At 55.9% G+C, this 7,500-nt stretch overlaps 2 non-coding genes and 1 pseudogene across 2 annotated transcripts; all 3 read left to right on the forward strand.

Moving 5' to 3' along the window:
• Positions 1-4,557: 4,557 nt before the first annotated feature.
• On the forward strand, positions 4,558-6,367 carry LOC144425303 (small subunit ribosomal RNA). Its single transcript, XR_013477447.1, has one exon. It is a non-coding gene; the product is annotated as a small subunit ribosomal RNA (ribosomal RNA).
• Positions 6,368-6,665: 298 nt separating this feature from the next.
• Positions 6,666-6,819, forward strand: LOC144425428 (5.8S ribosomal RNA). The gene has a single exon (XR_013477520.1). It is a non-coding gene; the product is annotated as a 5.8S ribosomal RNA (ribosomal RNA).
• Positions 6,820-7,108: 289 nt separating this feature from the next.
• Positions 7,109-7,500, forward strand: part of LOC144425401 (large subunit ribosomal RNA) — a 3,695-nt pseudogene continuing 3,303 nt past the window's right edge.

Genomic DNA, 7,500 nt, shown 5'->3' on the forward strand with positions numbered 1-7,500 from the left:
GTAAGGCATGTCAGAGCGAAAGACAGTAAACTCGAATGAGCCAATAAAGAGCGGTGCGGGGCCGGTCGGAGCGCACCCTTTTCTCGGTGGCTGGCGGGCGAGAGAGTGCTGCGTCGCCGGCATCGGCGTCGAAAGAAGCCGAGCCGAAAAAAGTTAAAGTACAAACGTGCAAGCATACTAACCTAACCCTAGGTAAGGCATGTCAGAGCGAAAGACAGTAAACTCGAATGAGCTAAGAAAGAGCGGTGCGGGGCCGGTCGGAGCGCACCCTTTTCTCGGTGGCTGGCGGCCGAGAGAGTGCTGCGTCGCCGGCATCGGCGTCGAAAGAAGCCGAGCCGAAAAAAGTTAAAGTACAAACGTGCAAGCATACTAACCTAACCCTATGTAATGCATGTCAGAGCGAAAGACAGTAAACTCGAATGAGCCAAGAAAGAGCGGTGCGGGGCCGGTCGGAGTGCACCTTTTTCTCGGTGGCTGGCGGGCGAGAGAGTGCTGCGTCGCCGGCATCGGCGTCGAAAGAAGCCGAGCCGAAAAAAGTTAAAGTACAAACGTGCAAGCATACTAACCTAACCCTAGGTAATGCATGTCAGAGCGAAAGACAGTAAACTCGAATGAGCCAAGAAAGAGCGGTGCGGGGCCGGTCGGAGCGCACCCTTTTCTCGGTGGCTGGCGGGCGAGAGAGTGCTGCGTCGCCGGCATCGGCGTGGAAAGAAGCCGAGCCGAAAAAAGTTAAAGTACAAACGTGCAAGCATACTAACCTAACCCTAGGTAAGGCATGTCAGAGCGAAAGACAGTAAACTCGAATGAGCTAAGAAAGAGCGGTGCGGGGCCGGTCGGAGCGCACCCTTTTCTCGGTGGCTGGCGGCCGAGAGAGTGCTGCGTCGCCGGCATCGGCGTCGAAAGAAGCCGAGCCGAAAAAAGTTAAAGTACAAACGTGCAAGCATACTAACCTAACCCTAGGTAAGGCATGTCAGAGCGAAAGACAGTAAACTCGAATGAGCCAATAAAGAGCGGTGCGGGGCCGGTCGGAGCGCACCCTTTTCTCGGTGGCTGGCGGGCGAGAGAGTGCTGCGTCGCCGGCATCGGCGTCGAAAGAAGCCGAGCCGAAAAAAGTTAAAGTACAAACGTGCAAGCATACTAACCTAACCCTAGGTAATGCATGTCAGAGCGAAAGACAGTAAACTCGAATGAGCCAAGAAAGAGCGGTGCGGGGCCGGTCGGAGCGCACCCTTTTCTCGGTGGCTGGCGGGCGAGAGAGTGCTGCGTCGCCGGCATCGGCGTCGAAAGAAGCCGAGCCGAAAAAAGTTAAAGTACAAACGTGCAAGCATACTAACCTAACCCTAGGTAAGGCATGTCAGAGCGAAAGACAGTAAACTCGAATGAGCCAAGAAAGAGCGGTGCGGGGCCGGTCGGAGCGCACCCTTTTCTCGGTGGCTGGCGGGCGAGAGAGTGCTGCGTCGCCGGCATCGGCGTCGAAAGAAGCCGAGCCGAAAAAAGTTAAAGTACAAACGTGCAAGCATACTAACCTAACCCTAGGTAAGGCATGTCAGAGCGAAAGACAGTAAACTCGAATGAGCCAAGAAAGAGCGGTGCGGGGCCGGTCGGAGCGCACCCTTTTCTCGGTGGCTGGCGGGCGAGAGAGTGCTGCGTCGCCGGCATCGGCGTCGAAAGAAGCCGAGCCGAAAAAAGTTAAAGTACAAACGTGCAAGCATACTAACCTAACCCTAGGTAAGGCATGTCAGAGCGAAAGACAGTAATTTCGAATGAGCCAAGAAAGAGCGGTGCGGGGCCGGTCGGAGCGCACCCTTTTCTCGGTGGCTGGCGGGCGAGAGAGTGCTGCGTCGCCGGCATCGGCGTCGAAAGAAGCCGAGCCGAAAAAAGTTAAAGTACAAACGTGCAAGCATACTAACCTAACCCTAGGTAATGCATGTCCGAGCGAAAGACAGTAAACTCGAATGAGCCAAGAAAGAGCGGTGCGGGGCCGGTCGGAGCGCACCCTTTTCTCGGTGGCTGGCGGGCGAGAGAGTGCTGCGTCGCCGGCATCGGCGTCGAAAGAAGCCGAGCCGAAAAAAGTTAAAGTACAAACGTGCAAGCATACTAACCTAACCCTAGGTAATGCATGTCAGAGCGAAAGACAGTAAACTCGAATGAGCCAAGAAAGAGCGGTGCGGGGCCGGTCGGAGCGCACCCTTTTCTCGGTGGCTGGCGGCCGAGAGAGTGCTGCGTCGCCGGCATCGGCGTCGAAAGAAGCCGAGCCGAAAAAAGTTAAAGTACAAACGTGCAAGCATACTAACCTAACCCTAGGTAAGGCATGTCAGAGCGAAAGACAGTAAACTCGAATGAGCCAATAAAGAGCGGTGCGGGGCCGGTCGGAGCGCACCCTTTTCTCGGTGGCTGGCGGGCGAGAGAGTGCTGCGTCGCCGGCATCGGCGTCGAAAGAAGCCGAGCCGAAAAAAGTTAAAGTACAAACGTGCAAGCATACTAACCTAACCCTAGGTAATGCATGTCAGAGCGAAAGACAGTAAACTCGAATGAGCCAAGAAAGAGCGGTGCGGGGCCGGTCGGAGCGCACCCTTTTCTCGGTGGCTGGCGGCCGAGAGAGTGCTGCGTCGCCGGCATCGGCGTCGAAAGAAGCCGAGCCGAAAAAAGTTAAAGTACAAACGTGCAAGCATACTAACCTAACCCTAGGTAAGGCATGTCACAGCGAAAGACAGTAAACTCGAATGAGCCAATAAAGAGCGGTGCGGGGCCGGTCGGAGCGCACCCTTTTCTCGGTGGCTGGCGGGCGAGAGAGTGCTGCGTCGCCGGCATCGGCGTCGAACGAAGCCGAGCCGAAAAAAGTTAAAGTACAAACGTGCAAGCATACTAACCTAACCCTAGGTAAGGCATGTCAGAGCGAAAGACAGTAAACTCGAATGAGCTAAGAAAGAGCGGTGCGGGGCCGGTCGGAGCGCACCCTTTTCTCGGTGGCTGGCGGCCGAGAGAGTGCTGCGTCGCCGGCATCGGCGTCGAAAGAAGCCGAGCCGAAAAAAGTTAAAGTACAAACGTGCAAGCATACTAACCTAACCCTATGTAATGCATGTCAGAGCGAAAGACAGTAAACTCGAATGAGCCAAGAAAGAGCGGTGCGGGGCCGGTCGGAGTGCACCTTTTTCTCGGTGGCTGGCGGGCGAGAGAGTGCTGCGTCGCCGGCATCGGCGTCGAAAGAAGCCGAGCCGAAAAAAGTTAAAGTACAAACGTGCAAGCATACTAACCTAACCCTAGGTAATGCATGTCAGAGCGAAAGACAGTAAACTCGAATGAGCCAAGAAAGAGCGGTGCGGGGCCGGTCGGAGCGCACCCTTTTCTCGGTGGCTGGCGGGCGAGAGAGTGCTGCGTCGCCGGCATCGGCGTCGAAAGAAGCCGAGCCGAAAAAAGTTAAAGTACAAACGTGCAAGCATACTAACCTAACCCTAGGTAAGGCATGTCAGAGCGAAAGACAGTAAACTCGAATGAGCTAAGAAAGAGCGGTGCGGGGCCGGTCGGAGCGCACCCTTTTCTCGGTGGCTGGCGGCCGAGAGAGTGCTGCGTCGCCGGCATCGGCGTCGAAAGAAGCCGAGCCGAAAAAAGTTAAAGTACAAACGTGCAAGCATACTAACCTAACCCTAGGTAAGGCATGTCAGAGCGAAAGACAGTAAACTCGAATGAGCCAATAAAGAGCGGTGCGGGGCCGGTCGGAGCGCACCCTTTTCTCGGTGGCTGGCGGGCGAGAGAGTGCTGCGTCGCCGGCATCGGCGTCGAAAGAAGCCGAACCGAAAAAAGTTAAAGTACAAACGTGCAAGCATACTAACCTAACCCTAGGTAAGGCATGTCAGAGCGAAAGACAGTAAACTCGAATGAGCTAAGAAAGAGCGGTGCGGGGCCGGTCGGAGCGCACCCTTTTCTCGGTGGCTGGCGGCCGAGAGAGTGCTGCGTCGCCGGCATCGGCGTCGAAAGAAGCCGAGCCGAAAAAAGTTAAAGTACAAACGTGCAAGCATACTAACCTAACCCTAGGTAAGGCATGTCAGAGCGAAAGACAGTAAACTCGAATGAGCCAAGAAAGAGCGGTGCGGGGCCGGTCGGAGCGCACCCTTTTCTCGGTGGCTGGCGGGCGAGAGAGTGCTGCGTCGCCGGCATCGGCGTCGAAAAAAGCCGAGCCAAAAAAAGTTAAAGTACAAACGCGATGCTAATGAGCGAGCCGTTGTCTCGACTAATATGTAGGGGGCGTTCGATCGAGCGTCTGGCTTGAGCGCTTGTCGGCCTAGCAGAACGGTCGCATTGTTATGCCCGGGTTTTAGGCACCGCTGCAGGCGGCCGGCAGAGCTCTTGTTTGTGCGAAACTGAATGGATCGAGCCCGAGAGAGGGCGAGCAAAGAAAAAACGCAAATCGCTCCGCCTGGCACTGCCGGCGAGAGCGTGGACGTCGCGGCCAGCGACTGTCGAAGCTGAGTACGGCCGCAGGCGATCGCCTCGGTCTTAAACGAATGCGACGAGCACGCGCCGGGCGGCCCAGCAAGGGCCGAGCGCAGCTGTCGCAGCTATCTGGTTGATCCTGCCAGTAGTGATATGCTTGTCTCAAAGATTAAGCCATGCAGGTGCAAGTACGAGTTCTCGTAAAGCGAAACTGCGAATGGCTCATTAAATCAGTCTTGGTTTATTTGGTCTCGTAAGCGAAGTGGATAACTGTGGTAATTCTAGAGCTAATACATGCATTAAGCGCCGACTTCGGGAGGCGCGCTTTTATCAGATCAAAACCGACCGGGTTCGTCCTGTGACGTTTGATGACTCTGGATAACCACGCGGATCGTACGGTCTCTGCACCGACGACGTATCATTCAAGTGTCTGCCCTATCAACTGTCGAAGGTACGCTACGTGCCTACCTTTGTGATAACGGGTAACGGGGAATCAGGGTTCGATTCCGGAGAGGGAGCCTGAGAAACGGCTACCACATCCAAGGAAGGCAGCAGGCGCGCAAATTACCCATTCCCGACACGGGGAGGTAGTGACGAAAAATAACAATACAGGACTCTAACGAGGCCCTGTAATTGGAATGAGTACATCCTAAAACTCTTAACGAGTATCCATTGGAGGGCAAGTCTGGTGCCAGCAGCCGCGGTAATTCCAGCTCCAACAGTGTATGCTAAAGTTGTTGCGGTTGAAAAGCTCGTAGTTGGATTTTGGGCGAGCGCCGCCGGTCCGTCGCAAGGCGTGTCACTGGTTGCGTTCGCCTCACCTTCGGTTCTCCGTCGGTGCTCTTGACTGAGTGTCGGCGGTGGCCGATAAGTTTACTTTGAAAAAATTAGAGTGTTCAAAGCAGGCTGTTCGCCTGCATAGTGTTGCATGGAATAATGGAATAGGACCTCGGTTCTATTTTGTTGGTTTTCGGAGCACGAGGTAATGATTAAGAGGGACAGACGGGGGCGTCCGTACTCTGCCGTTAGAGGTGAAATTCTTGGATCGGCGGAAGACGAACTACTGCGAAAGCATTCGCCAAGAATGTTTTCTTTAATCAAGAGCGAAAGTCAGAGGTTCGAAGACGATCAGATACCGTCCTAGTTCTGACTATAAACGATGCCAACTAGCGATCGGGAGGCGTTACCATGACGACCTTTCCGGCAGCTTCCGGGAAACCAAAGTCTTTGGGTTCCGGGGGAAGTATGGTTGCAAAGCTGAAACTTAAAGGAATTGACGGAAGGGCACCACCAGGAGTGGAGCCTGCGGCTTAATTTGACTCAACACGGGGAAACTCACCCGGCCCGGACACAGGTAGGATTGACAGATTGAGAGCTCTTTCTTGATTCTGTGGGTGGTGGTGCATGGCCGTTCTTAGTTGGTGGAGCGATTTGTCTGGTTAATTCCGATAACGAACGAGACTCTGGCATGCTAAATAGTTACGCGACCTTCTCGGTCGGCGTCTAACTTCTTAGAGGGACTAGTGGCGTTTAGCCACACGAGATTGAGCAATAACAGGTCTGTGATGCCCTTAGATGTCCGGGGCCGCACGCGCGCTACACTGAGTGAAGCAGCGAGTGTCTAACCTAGGCCGAAAGGTCCGGGTAACCCGTTGAACCTCATTCGTGATTGGGATAGGGACTTGCAATTGTTTCCCTTGAACGAGGAATTCCCAGTAAGCGCAAGTCATCAACTTGCGTTGATTACGTCCCTGCCCTTTGTACACACCGCCCGTCGCTACTACCGATTGAATGGTTTAGTGAGATCCTTGGATCGGCCCCGTCGCGGCTGGCAACGGCCGCGTCGGCGTGTCGAGAAGACGATCAAACTTGATCATTTAGAGGAAGTAAAAGTCGTAACAAGGTTTCCGTAGGTGAACCTGCGGAAGGATCATTACCGAAAGTGGTGGTAGGCCCCGGCCGACCGCGCACTTAATTGTCTTTGGGTGCCGCCGAGAGGGCGGCCGTCAATCGGGGTTCCGCCCCGTGCGACACGCGTAACACGTTGGCATAGCAAGGCAGCCGAGTGCGATGGTGGCTTCTGGGCACCGCGCTCGATGTGCCGCCGGCCCAGCCCGGCGGTCGCTCGGCGCCGTTTGTTGGTGTTTTTGTGCAGTTGTTGTCGGTGGTGGTTTTGTGGTCGATCCCACAGTGTGACGTCCGCGCGCTTCGGCGCCGGGCGAAACGTCGAGGACGACTCTTAACGGTGGATCACTCGGCTCGCGAGTCGATGAAGGACGCAGCCAAGTGCGAGAAGTAATGTGAATTGCAGAACACATTGAACGTCGACCTTCTGAACGCGAATTGCGGTCTCGGGTCAATCCCGGGACCGCGTCTGCCTCAGGGTCGCGTTCGTCCTCACCCGAGGGCCGTCGCCTGGCCTCTGCGAAGACGGCCGGGCGTCGCCCCAAGTTGAAGCGGTCGCCGAGCTTTCTCGGCGCGACCGCGTGTCCCGTACACCGCCGGCCCCTCGACGTGTTCAACTACGTTCGAGGGGCGGGTCCAGGTCGGTCGGTCCGGTCACGAGATCAAGACCGACCGTGGGCCAAGGCGGCGACGGTACGCGCTCGGTCGGCGCCGGCGGCGACGACTTGCGATGCCAGCGGGCCGTGTAAGAAGCGGGCCCGCTTGACACATACGACCTGAGTTCAGGCGAGAGCACCCGCTGAATTTAAGCATATTATTAAGCGGAGGAAAAGAAACCAACAGGGATTCCCTGAGTAACGGCGAGTGAACCGGGAAGAGTCCAGCGTCGAATCTGCGCGCTTTTCGAGCGCGCCGAGTTGTGACGTACGGAAGTCCCAGTGCGGCTAACGGCGAGCGCCGGTGTCCTTCTGATCGAGGCCTCGTCCCACGGCGGGTGTTAGGCCCATAGGGGCGCTTGCCTTGGCCGCTTCGGGTCTTCTCGGAGTCGGGTTGTTTGGGAATGCAGCCCAAAGCGGGTGGTAAACTCCACCTAAGACTAGATACGGTCGCGAGACCGATAGCGGACAAGTACCGTGAGGGAAAGTTGAAAAGCACTTTGAAGAG

The sequence above is a fragment of the Styela clava genome, chromosome 7, assembly GCF_964204865.1.
Source record: "Styela clava chromosome 7, kaStyClav1.hap1.2, whole genome shotgun sequence".
In the NCBI taxonomy this organism is placed as follows: domain Eukaryota; kingdom Metazoa; phylum Chordata; class Ascidiacea; order Stolidobranchia; family Styelidae; genus Styela; species Styela clava.